The sequence below is a fragment of the Miniopterus schreibersii genome (genome assembly GCF_964146895.1).
Source record: "Miniopterus schreibersii genome assembly, chromosome: 18".
Taxonomy (NCBI): Eukaryota; Metazoa; Chordata; class Mammalia; order Chiroptera; family Miniopteridae; genus Miniopterus; species Miniopterus schreibersii.
This window is the reverse complement of record NC_138121.1, coordinates 38,991,568-39,017,836: the sequence shown is the minus strand read 5'-3', so window position 1 is coordinate 39,017,836 and position 26,269 is coordinate 38,991,568. Positions and strand designations below refer to the sequence as shown.

The 26,269-nt window shown below is 54.5% G+C and overlaps 1 protein-coding gene across 1 annotated transcript in view; it reads right to left on the bottom strand.

The window, feature by feature from the left end:
- Positions 1–26,269, bottom strand: part of ZNF536 (zinc finger protein 536) — a 244,192-nt gene that overhangs the window by 181,795 nt on the left and 36,128 nt on the right. The window contains exon 2 of the mRNA XM_081119583.1: positions 11,519–11,587. The gene's annotated coding sequence lies outside the window, so the exon portion shown is untranslated. The remainder of the gene's footprint in view (positions 1–11,518; positions 11,588–26,269) is intronic.

The window sequence follows — 26,269 nt, the reverse complement described above, 5'->3', positions numbered from 1 at the left end:
TGGGCACACTGAGACCTGTAATGGCATCTAGAAGACTTCAGTGACAGATGCTTAAGAGCATCACAGTCAAGTCCCTACCAGCCTTTCATTGGACCCATCTCATCAGTTGAAGACAGAGCACCAACACACTGACAGCACAGTGCCTGGGCCTGGTGCTCTCCTGAGCTCACTGCCATTTCAGAAATCTCTTGGGAAGGGTCTCAGCCTAGGGGCAGCACAGTGCTGGCCACGGGGAGGGTCTTCCCTGCTGGGGCCTCACCCTGACAGCCAGGCATCTCCAACCCCTCATCAGTGAGCTTTGCTGCCCTGTCTTCTCTGGTTACCAAGCACCAGATGGAAGCTCCTAGGCCTGAGTCGCAGCGGGGAACCCGGGGCAGGTGCACTCAGGGCAGACAGCAGGTGGCTCAGGTAAGGAAGGGCTGAAGGTGTGCACCCTCTCTCTGCAAAGGGCCCAGATGCTATTTGGATGCCTCCTGTCCCCCAACCTGTGACCCAAGCACCCCAGGTGATAGGAGTACCAGCTGCAGCACTATGTCTCAGCAGAACCCACTGTGGGACATGTTCCCTGGGGTGCCAGGGGGCAGAGGGCGAGCTGACCCTGGCAGAGCCAGGACTCTGTGGTTACAAGCAGAAGCCACAGAAGCAGGAGCTGGACATGGAGAGACCCACCCCCTCTCCCTGGCTGGTTCCCAGGCCCTCCTCCCAGCACATCCTTACAGCCAAGGGCTGAGAAAGGGCCTCACTCAGAGGAAGTGCCCTGGCAAGTTCCCCAGGAGGCCACTGGGACTTTGCCCAAGAAGCACAGCCCCAGGCAGCCATGTCTGAGCTCCGTCACCTAGGCAGGTCCCTCACCTGGGCGGTGCACACCCGATCTGGACTCTTCCCGAAAACACCTACAAGGGCTGGTCGTGGCCAGCGTGCTCCAGGCCCTTCCCAACAGTGACTCGACTCCCCTTCGGCCTCCACGGAGCTGCGTCCATCTGCCGTCTGAATCCGGGAGGCAGCTTCAAACACTCGGGACACACAAAATGGGATGAACACAGTGCTTATTTCATGAGGTCATTACAAGAATTCAATGAGGTCATGGTTATAGAATGAGGACAGTGCCTGGCACTTGGTAAACAGTCAATAGACGCTAGCAGCTGCCCACATTTGACTCCAGTGCCCGCCCAAGCCCAGGCCAGCCCCACGGAGGCCTCCCCACGGTGCAGAGGATGGAGGCGCCCGAGAAGACCGGCTGCCGACGGGCAGGGCAGGGGCGCTGCCAACAAAGATGGAGGTCTGGCCTCCCCTTCAGAGGCTTGTAGACACTTTTCTACACAAAATCTTTTTCAAACAAAAACTCATGTGACACAGGCTTAGAGCGGCCCAGGAGCTTCCGACATCCGGCACCCACCCCGTCACAGTCTGTGAGGGAACAGCAGCTCCACTGATACATTACACCAGAGGGCCTCAAGTGCCTTTCTCGGGCCAGCATCAGGGACACTGCCGTGGAACCTTTAGAAATTCAAACTCTTGGACCACACCCCAGGCATCCTGAAGAAGAGTCTGTGTGGGCCCCAAGTGGTGTTTGTGGAGCCCTCCAGGCAATTGCAATGCCCGCTGGGGTTGGTTCACAACGCCCAAGACACCTGTGGTTCATATCCAGGTGACACGTGAGCCCGCTCAATGTCTGCCCTCAAGGACTTTCCCCATCTGATTGGTCTGGGGTGGGGTCCAGACGCAGGCAGGTCTTAGGAGCCCCTGGGCAGTGGTGGTCAAAGCTGAGGTTGAGAGCGGCCACCTGGTCCCTGTCGCTCAGGGTGCTCCAGGGGTGGTGGCAGCCTGGCACAGAGCCTGCAGGTGTGGGGAACCTGTCCCCAGACCTACTGCATCATAATCTGTATGTTCCCGCAACCCCGGGGGTCTATGTGTACAGCACTGACACCTGCTCTGTGTGGTTCTGTGAGACATCATGTGGTCAAACCACTCACTCCCGGGGAAACCTGAGGCTGCAGGGCCTGAGACGCCCCTGGTCCCCCAGCTACTCTAGCAGGTGGGACGTTGGAACAGCCTCCTTCTGCAGGGGCGACCCTGTCCCCTACAGCATGGCCTCCAGTCACACATGCTGCCCTCAGAACCTCCCTGGGAACCAGAGATCTGACAGTATGTGGGGTGTCCCATTTCTAGACACACTGAAGTCCTGTTGGAACACACAGCATGGGCCTGGCGAGGAGCAGCAGTCTGCTGAGATCCACCCGCTCCGTCGTGACATTTCTCCTGTGCGTCTCGGGTACTATTTTGCCAAGGGTCAAAAACTACCCTGCTGCGCCCAACTCACTCCTAAGACCGTATCTTTTATTATTCACTGATTTTATGTGAAATTATCCACATACATGAGCACGAGGAAAACTTGGATATCTTCTTGTACTATTTCGGGGGGAAAGTAAAAATGGCTTGGGGATAGAAAAAATTCAACATATACACTTTTCAACCAACACCCCGACAAATGTACACACGCGCACACACCCACATCCCCCTCCAGCCAAAGGTCCCTCCCCTATGAACTGCGAGCTAAGCCCCTTGGTGTGGGGGGTTGTGACCCACCCACTAGGGCTGAGTACAGGGCCCTTGATAAAGGCTTAGCTGCCAATCAGCAGAGTGACTGACACAAGGGGGCAGTTGGGGCCACAAGAGGCAGGACATCCAAGGCCCAATGCGTTTTGGCAGGCAGAGACCAAGGCCAGGCCAAGACCCTAATCAATCTTTAAACAGAAAAAAAGTCATAGACATCCCCATTTCCAAAACACATGAGTTTATGTTCTCACGCATTTCTCCCACCTGTTCTCAGGCACAAAACAATGACCAGACCAATTCGTTCCCACTGAGCACCTACTAAGCGCCGGCCCTTGGTCTGAGGCATCAGGGCACATTTCAGGGTGAAATTCCAAACTCAGGGTCATGGTCGTCTCTCCAAGATGTGCTAACACTCCTACCTCACTGTCATCCCCCAGCTCTGATTGTCTTACGTTCTTTTGTGCAAAATGACTGGAGCTGGGAAACTCTAAGGGAAGGGGTCTAGCAGCTCTCTCTGCTCGACTTAAGCCACAGCCAAAAGTTCATGGGGAACATGGCCGAAAGCGACACGGAGCCTGCTCAAAGCCTGAAATACCGCAGTTATTAAGGAGAGTGTCACACATTCCCAAACAACAGAGAGAGTCACGTCTCTGCCTGAGACAGACTCGGACCGACCATTCCTGGGGGCCACCGCACCCCCTAAGTACTTGGAGGGATGCGTTATTTCCATAATGCACACAGCTTTGTAAATCAACTAAGACTTTTCTCTCCACCGCGGACAGAGCACCCGCATCCCCGTGTGGCTCCAGGCCCACGCACCCTGGTGGCCTCAGCGGGTGTTGAGGAGGGGTGGAGCAGACAGAGACCCCTGCCCAGCTGAGCCGAGGGGCACACAGGTGCCCGAGACAGTCTCGGGAAGGTGGGAGAACAGGTCCCTCACTGGGAGAAAAAGATTGAGGGCAGGCCAACAATACCTGTGCCGGGATGCGCCCTGAATTCTGTGCGGTCAAAAGAAGGACCAGGACATAACACACGTTCCCCTGAACACCCTCATTTTCCTTCCTCTGTGTTAGGGAAATAATTCACTTCTTATGCGAGAAGTCATGGATAGACTTAGCACTTCCTGCAGCCCTGGGGCGAGGCGGGTGCAGGCGGGCAGGCAGCCAGAAGAGGCCTCCGCAGGCCCGGGGCTCAACGCCGGGCACCCCGGGCGCAGGGCATGGGGCTCATACACAGGCCGTGCCAACTCCTGACGGCTCAACTTGCAACTTTTTGACTTCACAGTGCTGTGAAAGCAACACGCGTGAAAAGTTCCGCGAGCTGCGGGCTAGTCGACGCTTCGCTGCGAAGCCGCCTTGAGGCAGCGCATCCCGCCCACCCGGAGGCCCGGGCGCGTGGCCGGGCGGGTCAGGCTCCGCAGCTCAGGGCGGGCTCACGGCGTCGCCGGGGCGTCACCCCGCGCAGCGGGAGCAGCCGAGTGAGAAATAAAGGAAAGCTCAGCTCACCTGGCGCCGCCTCCATCTTCGCTCTGCCCCTCAGTGTGTCGCCTCTCTCAATGACATCACGACTTAATATGATCACAACAACTGTTTTCACCTAGGACCTGCCCTCAGCCACGGAAACCCCAGCAAGCCTCCCTGCAAAGAGCCGTCTCCAAATGATTTATTTAAAGTACGGCGACAGCCCGGCCGGGTCTCTAAGTGGTAAGAGCATCGGCCAGCACACGAGGGTTGCAGGTCCGGCCCTGGCCCTGTCGGGGCGCATCCAGGGGGTAGCCGACCGGTGTGTCTCCCTCACATGGGTGTTTCTCTCCCCCCCACCCTTCCTCTCTCTAGAAATCAGTGGAAAAAAGACCCTTGGGTGAGGGTTAGAAATAAATTAATAAGTAAAGTAACAGCCTGGCCGACGTGGCTCAGTGGCTGAGAGTCAACCCAGGATCCGGGCGATCAGGGTTCGATTCCCGGTCAGGGCACATGCCCGGGTTGCGGGCTCGATCCCCAGTCGGGGGCGTGCAGGAGGCGGCCGGTCAATGACTCTCTCATCATTGATGTTTCTCTCTCTCTCTCTCCCTCTCCCCTCCTCTCTCTGAAATCAATAAAGACATATTTAAATAAATAAATAAATAATAATAAATAATAAATAATAAGTAATAAATAAGTGGCGGTGACAAGAGCAAGCCTTGGAGTCACGGGGCGGCTGGCTTAGCCCGGTTCAGATGTGTGACTTGGGCGAGTTACTTGTCTTTGCTAAGCCTCTGTTTATTTTTCTGCAAAGTGGGTTGCTGAGGGTATTAAACAAGCCAGGGGAGCAGGTTCACCCCGGGGCAGGGCTGGCCGGGGCTCTCTGCGAAGGGCCAGCTGGGAATATTTTCGGCTGAGCAGGCCACACGCTTCTGTCTCAACAACCCAGCTCTGCCCTGGCAGCAGGTGTGCGGCCCAGCTGACGTGTACCTGTCAGTGCTGAGTGCCCAGAAGGCGTTATCCACGAACACCGACCGAGACCTGTTCCTACGCAGCTGGCCCTCGGTGTCCGTGAGCTCCACATCTGTGCAGTCAACCACGCGGATCAAAAATGTTTAAAAAAATGTTCCATCGGTCTGACGTGCACTAAGTCGCCAGGACTGTGATGGCTGTGTCTGTACTGAGCACGTACAGACTTTATTTTCTGGTCATCACTCCCCAGACAACACGGCATGACAATTCACAGCACTTGCCCCGTGCTGGGTCTCAGAAGTAACCTAGAGGCACACAGGAGGGTTGTGCAGGCTGCACGCAAACACGGCGCCACCGCATAAAGGGGACCAGCACCCGCGCACGCTGCTGTCTGCGGGGCCTCGGACCAGCCTCCTACAGGTGCCATGGGACAGCTATAGTTTCCATGGGTCACGAAACATTATCTTCCTTTAGATGTTTTTTAATCATTACGAAATGTGAAGGCCACACTTTGCTTGCAAGCTATACCAAACCAGGCAGAACCACAGTGAGATACAACCTCGCACCCATTAGGATGCACTACGAAAAGACAAAAACAAGTGTTGGCGAAGCTGTGGAGGAATTGGAATTTGTGCGCTGCTGGGAATATCAGCTGGTGCAGCCTGTGGAAAACGACATGGCAGCTCCTCCAAAAAGTAAACGCAGGCTCGCTGCAGGGTCCAGCAACCCCACTTTGGGGTTTGTATCCAAAGCATTAAAAGCAGGGTCTTGAAGAAATGTTTGTACACCATGCTCATTTCAGCATTATTCATAACAGCCAAAGGTGGAAGCGACTCAAGTGTCCATTGATGGGTGATAAACAGATGTGGCATGTGTAGTGCACACGCACACGCACACATATGGAATATGGAATAGTATTCAGCCTTGAAAAGGAAACAAATCTTGGCACAGGCTGCAACATGGATGTACCTTAAGGGCATTACGCTGAGCACCGAAAGCCAGTCACGACCGGATAAGCACTATATGATCCCTCTCATGAGAGGCCCAGAGTCCTCAAATTCATTAAGACAGGAAGTAGAACTGTGGCTGCCGGGGGGGGGGGGGGGGGGGGAGCTACGGTTAATGGGGACAGGATTTCATTTGGGGAAGATGAAGAAGCTCTACAGATGGGCGGTGGTGACGTGGGCACAACCAGGTGAACATACTTAATGCCCCTGAACTTGGCACTGAAGTCGAGATATAACATAAGATTTACATTACGTGTATTTCAACACAATTTTGAAGTGTTTTTAAAAGTAAAAAAAAAAAGCAGTGTGCCGGATGCGACCACAGGTCTGAGTTTAGCAACCCCTGGTAGAGGGCACAGAAAACATCCCCCCAAAAGGAAAACTAGTTCTACGTGAAAAAAGGGCTCAGAGGCCGATGAAGAGAGTCTCAGATTCATTCCTCCAAGTCTCTACCAAGCAGCCACTTGAAGGCCATTACTCGTCTGGCATAGACACAAAAGCAGAGAGAGGCACCCCTGGCCCCTCCATCCAACCTTGCCACCCGCACAGCGCTGTCTGCAAGAGGTCTCCCCTTGCCCGTGTGCGGGCACGCCTGGGGGCACTGGGTTGCCCTGTGGCCCTAGAGGGGCAACAAGGCCAAACAAGCGCTCGAGTGGGTCATACCAGGAGGCACACCCTCCCTGTAGTGGTCAACGGTCTTGTCAGGGACAGGAAAGTTCAATGACTTCAAGGGTGGGTTTAATTACATGTTGTCGCTGACTAGCAGTGGTTACGATGGTGCAATTACACATGTAATTTATCAGCAAGATATCTGCATACATAATAAACCAAAAGCAAAACATTACATTTCAGTGAGTGCTAAAAATATAAAATTGGACCATGACGTGGAGCAGCCTCAGTTGCACGGGGACCTCCCTTCCCTTTCACGAGCCGAGTGTCTGCACCCACCGTGACCACGTGGCATCGGCCCCAGAACTGCACCCCCCACACAAGCAGCAAATCCCAAACCCCGGTGGTGTGTCAACAACACTCCTTCACAAAGGCAGAGGGTGGGAAAGCTGACTTAGGAAACTCACCACCCTTTCTGACATCCCGGAACTTGCTAACCACAGTCCCCAGGGTGCTGGGAAGGCCGCCGGCCACACAATGTCCTAGCGTCTGAGCCCTGGTATAAGTCTGAGGGGAAAAGGCTAACTACCGAAAAATGGCCTAAACTTTCCTTAATCTTGAGTAAAAAAGGAGAAGGGAAGAAGACTACACAGAGAAAATGAAAACACCAGTAATAACAGCAACACATTCATTAAATGCCTACTTTGAGCCAGTTATTATTTCATGTGTATAAAATAGGTTGTGTAACCTGCCACATTGTCATTACTGTCATGCCCAATTTACAGATGAGAAAACTGAGGTGCAACAATGACCTTGACACGTGGTCATGAGTGGTGGTGCCGCCAGGTCTGTAACCCGGCAAATCTTGTTCCAGAGTCACACCTTTGCCATGGGTCGCTGGGTTTGGAGGTCATTCGTCTTTCTTTTTCCTTATGTTCTTACTGGTGCTGCTACAATGCGACTTTTTATACTCACTGCTGAGAGTAAGTTTTCTAATGGACAGGCACCCACCAGGCCTGCACGTGGGAACCCCACCACCCACAGCCTCACAGCCTGCCTCCTCGACATGGATGACCCCACATGGCTGTGCTCCAGCCAGTCCCAGAGGACATGCAAGAGCCTCTAAAAGACCATGAAATACGCTACACATTACAGAGCCTTGCGTAGGAGACGGGCCACTAGTCATCTGCACAGGAAGTCTCCTGAGCCCGTGTCCATTTTGAAAAAGGTCACCTTCTCCTATGACAAGGCCTCCATGTCTTCAGTCTCAGTCATTATGTCTGTGCTTGGTGGACTTTCAAAGATATTTTCACAACAAAGCACCCATGTGGTTTCAACTTAAAGAGATTGCCTGGCACAGTCTTAGACATATTTTTTTCCATTTTAATAACTGAATTAAAAATAAAAGATTAATGAGAATATACTTCTATCATTGACCATCTTGATGTAAAAAAAAAGTTTGGGAGGGCAAGGGGTGAGGAGATGATAAAAAGTAAGATTTCATTTGGACCACTGGGCCGACTATTCCATGATTCCGTTAGGGCTTAAGATAGAGGCCCACCAATTCACCTATCTGTCCATCCACCCACCCATCAACCCACCCATCCACCCACCCACCCATCCACCCATCCATCCATCTATCCACCCAAACATCCATCCACCCACCCATACCATTCATCCACCCATCCACCCATCCATCCACCCACCCATCCATCCATCCATCCATCCATCCATCCAACCATCCATCCATCCATCCATCTATCCATCAAACCCATCCATCTACCCATCCACCTACCCACCCATCTACCCATCCATCCACCCATCCATCCACCCACCCATCTACCCACCCATCTACCCATTCATCCCCCATCCACCCACCCACCCATCTACCTATCCATCCATCCACCCATCCACCCACCCACCCATCTACCCATCCATCCATCCATGCAACCATCCATCCACCCACCCACCCATCTACCCAACCATCCATCCATCCATCCACCCACCTACCCATCTACCCAACCATCCATCCATCCACCCACCCACCCATCTACCCAACCATCCATCCATCCATCCAACCATCCACCCTTCCAGTCACCGAAGTTTTACTGAGGACCTACTATGGATCAGACACCATTTCAGGAATTAGGTAAATAACACTGAACAAAACACAGTGTCCTAATCCCTCCAGGTTTACAGTGCAGTGGGAGAGACGGACCTGAAACCAGTAAAGGAGTAAGTCTCCAGAAATGCCCCTGCACCAAGCACTGTAATGCATTTGAAATCCTCCCAACAGGAAGGTAAGTCAGAGTCCTGACTTGATGTTATCATCAAGGACCAGTTGTACAAACAGGAGTGTCTTCTACGGAAATGCCAAGGATACCAAAACCCACTCCAACGGGCAGAATCATGTGAGGGCAAATACTGCAGCAATATTTTTATGACAAAGGTTTATTTCTCATCTTCTCTCTCCTTGAGTTAAATATATAGATGTATGTGGGTGCACACGTATCAAGATTCAAGTATTTCAATATAAATTTGTATTCAAAATACTTTTCCTGATTTCAGTTGATTGCATATTTCGAGCCAATGTTGTAGCAATAATCTTTGTTCTGAATCAAAAACAAGGATCTCGCTCTGCTCCTCCCCCCACCCACCCTTCCTGTGCTCACAGTCTCTCCTCCCTCCCTGCCCTCCAGCCCTAAGAAGCCCAAGTGTTCACCCTGCCTTCGGAGCTGAGTGGTATCAAGGGCACGCCTGTTCTTCGCGCGTCTCCTGTGAAGGTTTCGGGGCCGTGGGGGCTGAGGCGCTGCCAATCGCAAAGGCGCGGGGGGAGGGGGGGAACAGCCCCCCCACTTGGCTGGAGTGTGTAATTGTTTGAATACGTCTCGCGGGCGCTACAACAATGTCATCCTTGGTTGACACAGATTTTAAAACCCTTTGAAAAGGTGGAATGTTATCAATCACAGGCATGATTATAATGGGATTTAAGTGGAAGAAGCTAAGATCCAGGCCCTGGCTGGGGCCAGGCTGAGACAGCGTGGGGGGGGGGGCTGCATCTGGCAGCAGGACGCAGTGCGTAGCCACCCTCCACACGCCTCCTCTCCCAAAGCCGATGTCCCAAGAAGCCCTGATACTGGAACTGCAACTGGAACTCCCCCACACCCCACAGTATCTGCTGTGTTCCCATAATATTCGACCGGTGGTTCTCCAAGAGCAGCGACCACGGCCTCCAGGGCACATCTGGTCACTTCCGGGGACGTTTTTGGCTGTTACAATGGAGATGGGGGTACACTGCCAGCATGTAGGGGGCGGAGGCAGGGACGCAGCTGAACATCGTCCAGTGACCGGGACGGCCACGCAGCCAAGCATCCGCGGCCCCAACGCCCCGGTGCAGAGGCTGAGCCCTGCCTGAGCCCCGCCTGAGCCCCGCCTGAGCCCCCCCCTGAGGCCGAGGCCGACCCCAAGCTGGCGGGAGGAAGCACCCTTCGGGAAGGGGCTTGAGGCTGCTGCCACGGGCGCTCACCAGCTGGCCGGACAAGTGACAGAAGAGAGGGTACAGCAGGGCCGAGAAGAAAGGAGACTTGGAGCCAAAGCACTTACTCTTGTGCCTTTTGATCTGAAACACACCTTCCTTACCAGGTGTCAGAAGGGACTGGAAACCCGGCTATTTTTTGCTTCGAGACCAGCAGCCCAGGCCCCGAGCCCCGGGACTGCCCAACTGCTCCCCAGCAAGTCGCAGCGACGCCTCCCGACGGCCAGTTCACCCGCAAGCCCAGTCGCGCGCCCGGATCACCCAGGCCAGGAGTTGTGAATTTTATTAAATATGTTCAAGGGGGAAAATCAGCTTTGAAAAATAGTAATCCTGTCTTTCAACAAAAATATTATAGGAAGCTATGAATTCGGTAGATCCGATAGGATGTTGGTACACGTTTCGCTAAGGTGCTATAGCGGCGCACTATTATTAGGCCACATTAATCATCACTGTGCCAACGGCGCTGACAGCCGCTGAAAAGGATTGAAAGGCCTGGTAATGGATATAAATTACCCATTGTGTGATAAAAGGATTTTTACTAAGAAGGTAAGAATAAAACAGCAAATTTCTAATATAACTGTTGTGTAAAACCCCAAATAAGAGTAATCCACAGTCAGTAATATCCACAGAATCAGAAGTAAGCACTTTTTCAACACGATAAAGTCACAATAAAGGAATATACATTCGGTACAACATGAAATTAATTTCCGAGGGCGTGATTCTGCCATGAAGTCCCCTGACCTGTGTACTGACCTCCGGGTGCCCGGTCAGAGGAAGGCGGGCTGGCTAACAGGTCTGAGGCGGGTCCCCAGAGATCCGGGGGCCTCTCAGGCGAGGAGGTGCCAACATCAGCTGGACCTCTCATTCGTATTCTACATTTTTCTCAGCTTCGATGGCAGGAAAGTACTCCATTCGTGAGTCCGGGATCTTGGGTCCGATTGAGAAGACAAACACAAAACTGCTCTGGGACAGGTCTCCTCCGAGACTGGCCAGGCCATGGAGCCACCTGGCTTCGGGCAGCAGCCCACCAGCTCACCAGCTCTCATTCCAGGTGTCGGCTGGTGGACAGTGGCTTTTCAAGATGTGACACAAGAGAAAGAAGTCGCCCTAGCGAGGCCTCGCCCCGTGGGTGTCCCCATTCTGGGACTTTCTGAGCACGTGTTGACACCGCAGTGTCATCCCACCCAGAGCCCTGTGCTGGATCCCAGAGACCATGAATCCAGGAGCCTCTCCACGGCCCCTTGGCCTGTGGAGGACCAGGGAGCAGCAGCAGGGAGAAGTCTCGCCTGGCGCAGGGCCCGCACACCACAGGGGCGGCCTGGCTCCCCACAAACTGCCACACGGACACCACTTCCAGCAGCGACAAACGGTTTCCTTACCGGGCAAGGCGCAGAGCAGCACAGCTCCCTCCCGGCCGAAGGGTGATCTCAAAGCCGAGCAGGCGGGAACTGGAAAGACAAGACCTGTTAGAAACTCTCGTGCGGACACCCAGCTTCACAAGACAGGTGAGCAGCCCGCTCCAGGCAGCTTGTGCCGGGCAAGCAAGGCTCCAAACACTGCCCCGATTCACTGCGCACCTTAACACAGGTCTACGTGGCCTCAGCTGCAATAAAGCAAGTTTGCTCAGCTTCTTTTTAAAAAAAAAAAAATATATATATATGTATATATATATATATATGTATATTGATTGCTTTAAGAGAGAGGAAGGGAGAGGGAGAGGGAGAGAGATAGAAACATCAATGATGAGAGAGTCATTGGTCGGATGCCTCCTGCAGGCCCCCACTGAGGATCGAGCCCGCAACCCGGGCATGTGCCCTGACCAGAATCAAACCGCAATCACCTGGATCCTAGGTCGATGCTCAATGGCTGAGCCATGCCAGCCAGGCTCAACTTCTTTTAATGGGAAATCGCCACCTGTAGGAAGACAGGGGCCGAGCACCTGCCCCCCTCTTCTCAGGATGGGGCAGAAGAAATAACAGCAAAGAAGCCTCGCTCCCCCTCCCTCCCACTCTCTTTGGAATTTTGAAAGCCATGAACTGAGGAGTTGTCGGGGGTTGTTTCCTCCCATTTAAAAAGCCCCTATAGTAAACTGCATTCCACTCCAATGTCAGTGGGCCATGCTTATTCCGTGGCCAGGGCAGCTGTCCGTGGGTGACACCAGGAACCTGCCAGTGCCCAGGGCTCAGGGGCATTGATGGCATTCCAGTCCTCTCTCCTGAACCCAGGCCCGGGAAGCTGCGGTCTGAGGGAAGGCCTCGGCAGGAACGGCCACATGCCACTCACAGTGGCCACAGTGGCTAGGAGCCGCTGGCTGGGGTCATCCAGGTCCAGCCCCAGCCTGTGATCCGCAGCTCGCCCCAGGCCAGCACTGGCGACTCTGCACAGACTTACTTGCTTTGTTCACTGACCCCTTAAGTTGGGGAGGGGGGGACAGGAGGTGGGAGACAGACACAGGTTTTATCTCCAGGCTATGCCCAAGGGGCTGTTCATGGATAAGCTTTGCAAACTCCAGTGACCGAGGACAGGGGAGCCTCATCTGCAGAAGCCCCCCACCCGCTGTTCCCAGGCTTCTCACCACGATGGGACTGTCACCGTCCCCGACACCAGCAAGCAGGGCAGTGGTGGGGGCTTCTCTGGACTCAGCCAGCCAAGGCCCAGCACAAGCTCTGTGATTCTTATGGGCTCTCCTGACTGACAGGTTTATCTGAAGGTGGCTGCCCACCTGGGCAAGGTGAGCTCACCATGCTTGGAGCCAGGGCCTAGAGCCTGGCACCCGAGGAAAGCAAGTCGTTAGTGCCGTGGACAGGCTTTCTGACCAACGTACACAGGAGGGGCCCCTCTGTCTGCTGTCACCAGTCCCTGGGTGGGCAAAGGTGTCAGCATCAGCCCGGCACTGAGCTTCTGGTCTGGGAGGCGGAGGACAGTGCCAGTGCTGTGACTCTCCCTCCACTAGAGAACCAGCTCCTTCGGTGCAAGTAGCTAGCATTCAGAGATAACGCAGTGACTAACCAGACACAGGTCCTGACGTGAGGCCTGCCCTGGTTCCTGCCCCCCACTGAGGGGACAGGGAAGGGGCCACCCGTGACACACTGCCCAATTTGGTGCCGGTACCAGAGAAGGGGTGAGAGGGAGCCAATTACAAAGGCGGCGAGAAGCCCAGCAGGAGTGGGGGGTGCGCAGCAGCTGCCCCACCAGAGGAATTGCCTCTCCCTGCCCGAAGCCCCGCCCTCTGTAGGCTGATAACCCTGCCTCCCCTGTAAGGCGCAGGCAGGCACGCCCGCAGGCGGCCTCAGCCCCAGCACCGAGAGCGAGTTTAAGGGGCCTGTTCACTCAGTTGCGCCTGCCTGCTGTGTGCCAGACCCTGTGGTGGGCTGGGGACAGGCTGCCAGCCACGGCACGCAGGCCCTGTGTGGGGAGTCTGGTGGGACACGGAGCCGGCCGGAAGCCTGCGGCCGCGGGCACCAGACGGGGCGCACAGGAGCAGGCAGGGCCTCAGGCCTGGGGGGCAGGGATGGAGGCCAGGGGATGGCAGAGGTTCGGAGACCCTGATGTGAGAAGGGTGGGGGCGTGTTGGACAGAGTGCAGAAGAGAGAGAGGGTGGAGGGTGCTGCAGGGGGTGGGCTGCCCGAGGAACTTCCCAGGCCTCGCAGAGGGAGGCGAGGGGGGGGCCTACAGAGCTCTGGCAGGGCTGTGAGGGCCGGGGAGGGCACACATAAAACATGAAAGTGGGAGGCGGCCCAGGCAGCTCTGGCCACGCTGAAGCATCCCTATGACCTGGGCCCCCACTAGGAGACAAGGGCCCACCCTCCTGCGTTGTGCCAGGGGAGAGACCTGGGAGCTCTGAGCAGAGAGATCTTCCCTGGGCAGGAGCCCAGGCGCCCTCGCTCAGGTTGGAGGGTGCTGAGGAAGGAGGTGACTGGAGTGGCAACAGGTGAGCAGAGGTGACCCCCACCGCTGCCAGGGCCCTCTGCAAAGAGCTCCGAGCTTAATGCAAAGGCCCAGCCTGGGCCAATGTGGCGCCTTCCCACGGTCATCGCACACCTGTCTCCCCGGCCACACCAGGATGACTCGAGTAACAACAGGCACCACGCCAAGGGCAGTCCCCGAGTCACCTCCCAGTCCCTAGCCCCAGGCAGAGGGCCTAGAGCTCAGGAGAAGTCCAGTGGGTGGGAGAAACGGGGGGGAGGAAGTAAAGACAGGAAGATGGGATAGAACAAAGGGGGGCAGAAGATGGACGGAACGAAGAACAGGCTGGTGCAATTCAGCCTCCCCGGGCCACGTTCTGCCCCAAATGCGCCCCTGCGGGAGGGCAGACAGAGGATCGCTGTCCCCAGGTCACTCGGAGGCCCAGCAGCAGGGCCAGGGCTGCCTGCTGAGGAGCCTGGGCATCTGGGAGCCAGATAAATGCTTTCCTTCCAGGAAACAGTTAGAAGGATTTGGAGAGCCAGCCAGACTCCTCAGCCCTCTGCCCCGGGACGGGTGTGGCTGCAGGGGACACATCTGGAGATAAGACCTCTTCGTGTGGCCAGCTCCTCTGAACCCTGCTCTCCTGAGCAGCGAACTCTCTGGTGCCCGGAGGGGCACGCAGGCGGGGAGCTCCAGCCTCCAGGGCCACACACCCCTCCCTGGGTCCTGGGTGCCCCTCCCAGCCCAGCCCCACCAGGGACCAGGACCCTGCCAAGCACTGGGGCTCCTTACGCTGGACCTAGAAGTTCTGCTCTAAAGCACGAGTGATCCTCACTTTCTCTGGGAACTCAGAGGGGGAAATGTGGCCCCAAATGACAGAACCAATGTCACTCCAAATTCCAGTGGAAGAGGGTTCCTGCCAAGGGAAGTGACCTGGGAAAGAGGAGAGCCTCAGGGAATAGGTCTCTCCCTCAGCCCTCACCCGTCAGGTGCCTCCTGTGTGCCAGGCTCCTCCTAGGGTCTGGGGACTGGGCGGCACACAATTTCAGATAAGGCAATCGGAGAAGACCTCTGTAGGAACATGACCTCTGACAAGAGACTAGAAAAAGTAATGGAGTGAGCCCTGTGCAAATCCGGGGAAGAACTTTACAAGTAGGGGAGGCGGTGAGTGCAAAGGCCCTGGGGTAGGAAGAAGATGGTGCATTCAAGGAGCGGCAAGAAGTTCCATGTGGCCAGGGTGTGGGTGGTGAGTGGGAAAATGAGAGAGAATGGGCTCCTTAGGATCCATGTACCTTGTCGGGCATAGCAAGACTTTTGGATTTTATTCTGAGCCTCTGGCCTAGAGGCAGTGAATGATCTTTCCTATGTAAATCAACCCATCCACAGCCCGTGCCCAGCCACCTCCTCTATCCAGCGCTCACACTGCAAGCCACTGTCTCCTGCCCTCATCACCCTAGGGCCAGATGCCTGACAACTGGAGATAGCCCCTATGCCCAGAGCCTGCCGAAATCATCCAAACTGGCCAATCACGCCTGCTCACCTGCTTGTCTTGTTTTCCCCTCAGAAACCACAATAAAGGCTCTTGCCAAGTCCCCTCGTAGCTCTTTCTGTCTTCCGAGCGGCCCTGGTGCCTCCCCCTGCAGCCCTTCAGGGCCTGGTTTCCCCTCCCCTTGGGGACCACCTTTTCAATGGCCATCATCCCCTGATCTGTTGGCTTCACCACACACTTGCTCTCAGGGGCACTTGGAGCCACGGCCCTCTTCCCACAGGGCAAGTCACACCCACTGAGCCGCCAAGTGCGAACAGAGGAGAAGCACAAATCAGCCGGCTCTTTCCCAGCCCCGCCGGCCCGCTCTACGGGATCCCAGCGCAGCGCAGCGCAGCCGGGCCTGCCCATGCCGGGCTCGCACCCATGTGCTGTGTGCACACGTGCAGCATGCACACGTGTTGGGGGGACGCTGCCGCCCGGCGCTGAAACAGTCAACACGGTGTGCACGGTGCCTCTCAGGGAAGCCTCTTCTTTCATTTTAAAACAAAGGTAACTTTGATGGTGCAGCTACCTGATATCTGACCGACCCGAGCGTTCAGAATAACAGACATCAGGTGCTCGGGCACTGAGCGCCAGGGTACCAGGCCAGGTGCTGGGATGACAGGAGAGAGCAGGGGCTTCCTCCCGCCAGCGGCCGACCCCGGGCATGTATTTTTACATGCTTTAGCGTGGAAAAAAAAGCCACGATGCTCGGAGCCAATCAAATTACTTCCCTGTCTCTTTAATAAACAAATCCATGTGCACATTAACAGTGTTGAAAATTCAATTTAAACTCTTTGTCTGTTGCTGCTTACTCTAAAGATGGTCTTTCTTAAACACCAGAACACCAAGGAGTCGTTAGTGCTCTCTCTTCATTACTTCAAAAAACCAATCATTAGACACCAGAGTATATACGTAATTAGAAAATCACTTCCTTTGCAATCCAAGCTAAGTAGTTTACATACTGTAATTACAGGGACAAAATCAATTTTTAATCATTTCCCTGATTGGGCTCATCAGCTCTGTGGGAACATTGTAACCTGCTTGTTGTGCAAAAGCAACATCTGGGCTAAAACAATTACCCTTTGTTTGCTACAATATTCCTTAAATCTTTCTGCTTGCACGAAAAAATGAAAACACGAAGACAAGATATTTGGATGTCTTTTTGTCCTTGATCAACATATTTCCGAAAAGTCCTCCTGACGTGAGCGCGCTGCTCCCCGGAATTTATGGTTTAACAGTACACATCCAAGGAATGTATTTTTTTCAGGGAGATAAAAGTATCTGATTGTTTTAAAGATCCATTCAGCTGCCTAATTGTTCCATAGCGAACACATGGTATTCAAACAACCCACACATGACAAAAGCTCATCTGGGTAATCATGGGCAACTATTATTGCGACGGTTTACACTTTTCTAATACAAATGAATGGATTTTATCAAAAATTAAAAAAAAAAACCACCAAAAAAAAACAAAAAAGCTGAGTATGTGTGAAAAATAGTTGGTATGAATTGGCAAGGCGAGGCTAAGCATTTTGTTCTCCTAATAGGAAGTGACCTCATTTACACTGGAGTAATAATTAGTACTGCTTCACTGACAGTTAAGGAAAAACTCCCCAGTACATTCGGCAGCACCTCCTCTTAGGCGGCCCAGGCTGACTGTTAACCCTTCCCAAGGAAGTCCCCGCCCAACTGCGTCCCACAGGGCCGCTGCTGGCAGAAGGTAATAATAGTCGTTTTGGAAACCGTCGTCTTTCCCCCAGATTGCCAAAGTTTTGCATGTGAGCTTTTAAGTGACAATCGGAAACACTTGGTGCCCCTTTGAAGCAACATGGGAAGCGCCCCCACACCCCACCCGCAGCACGAGGGCCCCATCGGCCCCTGCGCTCCCCCGGTGGCCCCGTCCTCCCATCCTTTTGAAGTTTCTTGGCTTTGATTTTTGCTAGAAAGTCCCCCAACCTACAATTAATTCATAGTCAAAACAGCCCTGAGAAGGAAAACGGGAGAGAGGGAAAGTGAGGAGAGAGGGGGGGTAGTCTCGCTGGTGGCTCCACGCGGGCTGGTGGCACAGGAAGGAGACAGGAACCTGGGCCGTTAAAGAAACGTGGTCCGGGAAACGGCCAGGATTCGCTCACCGCTGGGGGCCACGCCCACTCACCTGGCCGTCCCTGGACGCGGTAAGAGCGACAGCTGACATCGACTGAGCGCTCAGCGTGCCCCAGCCAGTGCTGACCTGCACTGCCTCCCTTCACCCTCGAGACAGCCCAGTGAGGCAGGTGCCCATTTATCGACAGGAAACTGAGGCACGAGCAGTGAACTAACTTGCCCAAGGTCATGGGCTTGTGGGTGTGGGAGTCAGGGTCTGCACCCAAGGAGGCTGGTTCCACGGCCCGGCTCGGAGCCACCCCACTGACACCGGGCAGCATCGAGAGCCCACGTCCGAGGCAGCCAAGCTCGACTGGTGTCCACTGGTCAGAGACACCCAATGTCCCCCATGCTCGTGTCCTCAGGGGCAGGCACAGACCTTGGCACCTTTCCGCTCGTGGATTCCTGCTCTTCCCCCCAAGGTGCAGACTCTGACCCAGGATAAGATAGAGGAGAACCTGTCCTGCAAGCCAGCGTCCTTCGGGTGAGAAGCACAGACCAGAGGCTCAAGGCCTGTGTCACTGGACACAAGCCCAATGCCAAGCAGCCAGGTGTCCAGCTGCCACGCAAGTGGGGTGCTGGAACCTGAACTCATCCAGGACGGGCACCCAGCTCTGCCCGGAGGCAGCTTCCTCCGAGAGCCAGTGCCTTTGCCCAGCCTGGCCCCATGTCTGATCTGACCCCTTTGCGGAAATGCAGACCCACATTAGCAAAGACTCCACCCGACGCCCAATCTGACACCACTCTGGCCCCAGGCACGGAGTGATGCGCACACCCAGGAAGTTGTGGGCGCCTCTGATAGACAGTGGGTGCCCTCTGATAGACGGTGTGGGCGCCTCTGATAGACGGTGGGCGCCTCTGATAGACGGTGGGCGCCTCTGATAGACGGTGGGCGCCTCTGATAGACGGTGGGAGCCTCTGATAGACAGTGGGTGCCCTCTGATAGACGGTGGGCGCCTCTGATAGACGGTGGGCGCCTCTGATAGACGGTGTGGGCGCCTCTGATAGACGGTGGGCGCCTCTGATAGACGGTGGGCGCCTCTGATAGACGGTGGGCGCCTCTGATAGACGGTGGGAGCCTCTGATAGACGGTGGGCGCCTCTGATAGACGGGGGGCGCCTCTGATAGACGGTGGGAGCCTCTGATAGACGGTGGGCGCCTCTGATAGACGGTGGGCGCCTCTGATAGACGGGGGGCGCCTCTGATAGACGGTGGGCGCCTCTGATAGACGGTGGGCGCCTCTGATAGACGGTGGGTGCCCTCTGATAGACGGTGGGAGCCTCTGATAGACGGTGTGGGCGCCTCTGATAGACGGTGTGGGCGCCTCTGATAGACGGTGGGCGCCTCTGATAGACGGTGGGCGCCTCTGATAGACGGTGGGCGCCTCTGATAGACGGTGGGAGCCTCTGATAGACGGTGGGTGCCCTCTGATAGACGGTGGGTGCCCTCTGATAGACGGTGGGAGCCTCTGATAGACGGTGGGAGCCTCTGATAGACGGTGGGAGCCTCTGATAGACGGTGGGCGCCTCTGATAGACGGTGGGAGCCTCTGATAGACGGTGGGAGCCTCTGATAGACGGTGGGCGCCTCTGATAGACGGTGTGGGCGCCTCTGATAGACGGTGGGAGCCTCTGATAGACGGTGGGAGCCTCTGATAGACGGTGGGCGCCTCTGATAGACGGTGGGAGCCTCTGATAGACGGTGGGAGCCTCTGATAGACGGTGGGCGCCTCTGATAGACGGTGTGGGCGCCTCTGATAGACGGTGGGAGCCTCTGATAGATGGTGTGGGCGCCTCTGATAGACGGGGGGCGCCTCTGATAGACGGTGGTGCCCTCTGATAGACGGTGGTGCCCTCTGATAGACGGGGGGCGCCTCTGATAGACGGTGGGTGCCCGCACTTGACACGATGTTTCGCATCTTCGTGGAATCGCTGGAGCCCTGCAGCAGCTTCCAGAGGAGCATGAGGAGGCACCGGGCACGGGGACCACGGCTGGGCTGACTGCCGCGGCCGCGGAGCCCCGAGACGCCCGTCCCGCGGACTGCGCTGAGGAGACAGCACACGTGCCCCTCGGAGGGATGAAGAATGTCTCACTCACATCCTCTCTACTTTTTACATGTTTAAATCATATTTTAGAGACTCTGCATTCAACAAAATCTCACCTTAAAGTCCATTTCACCGCTTTCCTCTTGCCACCGTAATGTGCCTCTGAAGCCTGGCAAGTCCCGCGGGCGGGGCGGGGCCCGCACTCCGTTTATCCCGCGAAGGGGCCCACTGTGAGCTGAGCGAGATGTCGGGCCCTTCTCACAGCGGAATTGGGCCATAAGGAAAATTCTCCTGTTTTCTGAAGCAGGTTTTTGGAGGAAATGTATTATCATCAATATCACCTGAAATTCTGGTTCCATAAATATTTGCTGAAGTCAAAATGAAAGTTATGTAAGTTCTAACTGGCCCGCTGTGGCTCTCCTCACAGGGGCTGCTCTTTTATTTTACTTCACTTAGTTTTAGTAAAACTGGTTAATTAAGTCATACGTTCAACTGTAGAAAATTTAGAACATCTGAGATATAAAACAGAAGAAAATGGGGGGGTGTCTGTGTGTGTCTGTGTGTCTGTGTGTGTCTGTGTGTGTCTGTGTCTGTGTGTGTCTGTGTCTGTGTGGGCTGTGTGTCTGTGTGTGTCTGTGTGTGTCTGTGTGTGTCTGTGTCTGTGTGTGTCTGTGTCTGTGTGGGCTGTGTGTCTGTGTGTGTCTGTGTGTGTCTGTGTCTGTGTCTGTGTGTGTCTGTGTCTGTGTGGGCTGTGTGTCTGTGCCAGTGTATCTGTGTATCTGTGTGTGTGTGTGTGTGCTGTGTGTCTGTGTGTATCTGTATGTCTATGTGTGTCTGTGTGTCTGTGTCTGTCCGTATGTGTCTGTGTATGTGTTCCTGTGCATCTGTGTATCTGTGTGTCTATGTGTGTGTGTCTGTGTTTATGTGTGCTGTGTGTGCATCTGTGTGTGTGTCTGTGTGTGTATCTATATGTCTTTCTCTGTGTGTGTCTCTGTATGTATCTGTGTATATGTATGTGTCTGCATATCTGTGTGTGTATCCGTGTGTCTGTATATGTCTGTATTTGTGTGTGTGTGTGTATCTGTGTGTGCCTGTGTCTGTGTGGGCTGTGTATCTGTGCCAGTGTATCTGTGTATCTGTGTGTGTGTGTTTGTGTGTCTGTGTGTGTATCTGTATGTCTATGTTTGTCTGTGTGTCTGTGTGTCTGTGTCTGTCTGTGTCTGTCTGTGTATGTGTTCCTGTGCATCTGTGTATCTGTGTGTCTATGTGTGTGTGTCTGTGTTTATGTGTGCTGTGTGTCTGTGTATCTGTGTGTGTGTCTGTGCGTGTATCTGCATGTCTGTCTCTGTATGTGTGTGTGTATCTGTGTGTATGTCTGTGTCTATCTGTGTGTCTGTGTGTGTATCGGTGCATCTGTCTATCTGTGTCTGTGTGTGTACAAGTAGAGGCTGTTTGGCCATGTGAGAATACAGACCGCTGGCTGAGGTGGTGAATTCTCACAGGGGTTACAAAGGAAAAGTGTTAAGAGAAAGACAAGCCACACACTGGGAGAGAATCGTGGCTAACGACATAGTCGACAAAGGACTGGGATCCAAAATATACAAAGAACTCTTAGATCTCAACAACAAGAAATAAACAACCCAATTAAAAATGGGCCAAAAAAATCTGGACACCTCACCAGAGGAGATCTACAGATGGCAGAAAAAACACATGAGAAGATGCGACACATCGTGTCATCAGGAAACTGCAAATTAAAACGACAGTGAGACTCCCAACAGTCACCGACGAGAACGATAAGACCCAGAGCACTGACCACACCGAGCGCGGACGGGCGGCCGGACCCGCGCCCCCGCTGCGGGGTTGGAGGTGCGGTCACTCTGGGGGCAGTTCGGCTGTTTCTCACAAAGCTGGACACACTCTCAGCCTCCAATCCAGAGTCATGTTCCTGGGATTCACCCAAAGAAGCTGAAACCACAACTTGCACGTGGATGTTTACAGCCGCTTCAGTCACGACTATGGAAGTGGAAGCGCCCGGGATGTCCTCCGAGGGGGTGCATTGCAGACCGCGGCACGGAAGGGGCGGAGCGCGGGGGCCGGGCACACACTGAGTGCACAGGCCGTGTGCCACAGAAATGTGCACTTAAGACCTATGTGGTCCTGTTAGCCAGTGTCACCCCAATAAATTTTTAAAAATTAAAATTAAATTAAATTAAAAATGGAGATACAATCAGACAATGGAATATTACTCAGCAATTAAAAAATCAAGACACCAAATGACGTGGCAGAAGCTTAAACACATCCTGCGCAGTGCCCGAAGCCACTCTTAGGAGCTGACATAGTCCGCGGCCCCTGGGAAAGGCAGGCCTGCGGCTGCGGCGGAAAGGCCGTGGTTGCCGGGGCCGGGCGGGGCGCCCCGCGGCTCTCGGAGCAGAGTGCCGTCTGCGTGGAAGCGATGTCGCTGCCTGTCGTCGCCCACCTGTGCAAACCCAGGGAACGGCCGGCCCCGCAAGCAGTCCCGGCGGCAGGCGGCCCGGCCGACAGCGAGCGCCCTTGCAGCGCCTCAGTCACGAGAGGCCGGACACTAGCGCAGCGGGACGGGTGAACGGACCCGGCACCTGCCACGCAGTTTGCCCGGGTGCCCGAAACTCTCCTGAGAGCAGAGGCTCTTGCTTTAGAGAGGAGCCGGGACGAGGGAAGGACAGCCTGCGGGAAGCCTCGCGCCCGCCGCCCCGGCTGGAGCAGCCCCCTCCCAGCGGGAGGCCTCCCCGTGCGCAGGCTTCCGGTCCTTCTGCAGCCTCTGGCTGCCACGTCTGCAGTGTGGTGACATCCCCACATCCCCAGAGAGGCGCCGGGGCACCGGGACCGACCCCAGTGGCTGGAGACCTCAATGTGCAGGTCCCTTTCCCCGTTGTGTCTGTGTATGTGTCTGTGTCTGTCTGTGTGTCTATGTGTGTGTGGTGTGTGTGCGTGTGTGTGCATCTGTATATGCATGTGTGTAGTGCCCATGTGTTTGCATGTGCGTGTGCGTGTGTATGTGTGCATGTGTGCGTGCATGTATATGTGTGTGCATGTGTACATTGCGTGTGTGCCTGTGTGTGTTTGTATGTGTGTGCATGTGCCTATATGTGCCTGTGTGCGTGTGTGTGTGTGTGTGTGTGTGTGGTTGCTCTCCTGGTTACCCACAAATGAACTGGTTCTGATTCTGGAGCAAGGTCCAGGTCAGCAGGTCTACCCCCTGCTCAGGGCCTGCCTCCTTCCCGCACAGGAGTGACCTCCTCAGGTAGGATGGCCCCCAGCCCCACCCATGCCTCGTCTGTCACCAACAGAGACATGAAACACTATGTGGGAGGGGGCCGGGCAGAAGTGCACTGCACAGGACTGCCTCCCAAGGGAAAGTGTCTTGGAGTCTGCCTGGGCCCAGGGTGCCGCCCAGGTGCTGCCTCCTGGTGGACTGTCCCCTCACCCATGTCAGGTTCAGCTCCAACTCCTGGTCATTCTGGAGAAAACCAAGGAAATTCAAGGGCAAACCAACTTGGAGGCCATGCAAAATGTTTTACACTGGTTTCCTGTGATTTGATAGTAATAAGAAGAAACAGAAACTGAGGTCCTGCAAGTATCCCTCATGCTGTATCAAACTATATACATACATATATATATATATATATATATATATATATATATATATATATATATATGACATTAAAAACGAGAGGAGTGTTGGCTGCACACCAAAGGGTCACAGGTTCGATTCCCTGTAAAGGGCATGTACCTGGGTTGCAGGTCTACCCCCAGCCCTGGTCGAGGCACGTGTGGCAGGCAACCAATCAATGTGTCTCTCTTACATGGATGTTTCTCTCCCCCTCCCTCCCTCCCACTCTCTCTAAAAATCAATGGAAAAAATATCCTCAGGTGAAGATTTTTTAAATTAATTAATTAATAAAAATAACAGAGGAACCCTCCAGGAGCATAAAGGTGACGACAGAGCCTGGTGCCGGGGACAAGGGGGGATGAGAGGCCCCAAGGAAGCCTGGCCCTTTCCAAGTCTGGCCAATGCTTGTCTCCTGGCAAAGTTCCTATTCTTCTTGCTCCAGAAAATTCAAACCTAACAATTCACAGAGAAGAAAAGAAAAATGCCCTTTCCCTGCCACCTCCCAAGCCTTCCCATTTTGGTAAAGATTTTATAAACATTCTTAGAAAGAGGGTCTTCCCTCTGCCCGCAGGTGATGGGCTGCGGCAGGCATTCCAGAAGCAGCACGTTATAAAAATAAAAAACCCACGGTGTCACCAAAACCAGAATGGAAATGTCTTATACATTAACAAACATCATGATGAATTTGCACAACCTTGACCGACTGTATACCCAGCATAATGACATGGTCTCCATCCTTTCAAAGGAAAAATTACAGATGCTGGAGCACGGCTTCGGAAAAGCATTGTTCTTAAAAAAAAACCTGCATTTCCCAGCTACCATGTAATTTGTGAGATGCATTTTTAAATGATCCACAGCGGCGGCTTCATCAGTCAGATGATCCGATAGATAATTCACCAAACCGTCACGTGGCCCTCCATCACTCTGAGAGACGCGAATATATTGCCACGAGCTTTGGGGATAATGGGTGCACCTGTTTACGGTGTCACCTCTGTTTGCTAATTGTCTCCTTGAGCTACATTTTACTTCTAACGCATTTGTTTTTGACAGGCGGTGTCTATTTAGAAATCACATTACTTCAAGTACAATTGTTCTTTTGTCTATCAAGTAAATGAAGTGCTGTTATACAGATCTCAGGTTCCGGTTAGTGGGTGTCAGAGCCCGGGAAGGTCAATCAGTGTTTACCTGAGGTAATGGGAGGACCGCAGGCACCTGCAGTGTCCCCCGCCCCTTGCTATTGGCCACTCTGTCATAATCGCTCAACTTGGGCTAACTCAAGTGTTCATTCCAGGCTGGCAGGTGGCTCTGTTCGGACACGCACGGCTGTCCCCAAATGCGCAAATACGCAGCCCCAGGAAAGGCAACCCCTGCAGCCAAACCAAGGTGTTGGTGGAAGGGTGTCCCTATCTATGGATGGATCCTCCTATTAAAATAGGTATTTTAAAATAATTTTTCAAAATGCTTTGCTCTTCAAGTCTGACTTTAGTTCAGATCAGTATGAAGGTAATTACAACCGGAACAAAAGCTGACAACAGCTGCGGAAAATGCTCCGAGCTCCCCTTGAATGAACATTGGCCCCAGGGAGAAGCCAGGCCACCCTCCACTCCACTCGAGAGCAACTGGCCACTCGTCTGCGGCATCTGTGTCCTTTGGAGCAGAGGCCTGGACCCACCCACCATGAGCAGGTGCCAGAAACCAGGTTCCCACAGACGTGAACGTGTTCAGGTTAAACAACCAGGTGTGTGTATCTGAAGGAGGAACGTAACCTGGGCACCACCCCATTTCCAGGCTTCAGATACAAACGTCTGAGTCTCAAGGACCTGTCACCACCCCTAGAATCACCCGCCCCAACACCATGGGAGCAGCTCTGTGCTGGGGAGTCTTTGTCTGACGTGGTCGCCCACAGCTGCTGCTCGATTCCTCCCGACCTCTGTCTGTGGCTCACAGGATTCTCTCCCCCAGCCTGAGCGCACCCCCTCCCCTCTCGCACCTTTCAGTTGTCCCCACGGCACGCACAGAGCCTCTCAGTGCTTCAGGGCGCCCCACATGCCCCTCTCCCAACAACCACCCGGTACAGGCCTGTGCAGGGTGGCCGCCGGGCCGGCGCCGGGCTGATGGGCGCCAAGAGAGAGACAGGCCGGGCCAGGCTGGCCTCAGTCATGTTCTAAACCGGCTCCCGGAGCACTCCTGCCTCGTTCACCGGAGGCCGTGTTTGCCGGTGTGTAGCACACGCCACGGAACCTGAGCGGGACTCGTGCGGTATCACCACTTGTTTTCCCAAAGTGCGTGCCCAACGGGACCGCAATTACACGCAAGTGGCTTGACTGAGAACCAGTCACAGACCTGCTTGAACGTTCACGAGGGTTATTCCACCCCAAGGCCAGGGAGAGGGGGGCGCAGCCAGGTAGCACCTCAGGCGCCCCTCGGCTGGAAGCCCACAGACCCCACGGGCGGGGGGCAAAGTCGTCCGGCTCCCATCTATTCCGACGCCAAGCACTCCAGTCGCGGAAGTACTTTCTGCTTTTTAAACAGACGGCTTGTTTTTACAGGTCAAGAGCATAAATAAAACAGTCAAGCTGGAAACTTGGAAAGCTCGTTTGCAGGAAAAGGAAGTCCTAGCAGACTGTCCATTTGTTCAGACACCGGGCAGCTCTCCGGAGGCAGCTCAGCCGATGTGACAGCCGGGCCCTGGGCGCCACACTCACGGGCGGCTCGGGGCCAGACCGGGAGCTGTCGACCCTGAGGGTCTGTTCTCTAAGGTTTTGATGCAAAGTTACTACCAAGCCCAGGCTGCAGTCAGGGTGGGCCGACAGATTTGCTGAGAGGTGGGCTGACAGGTGGGCTGACAGGTGGGCTGA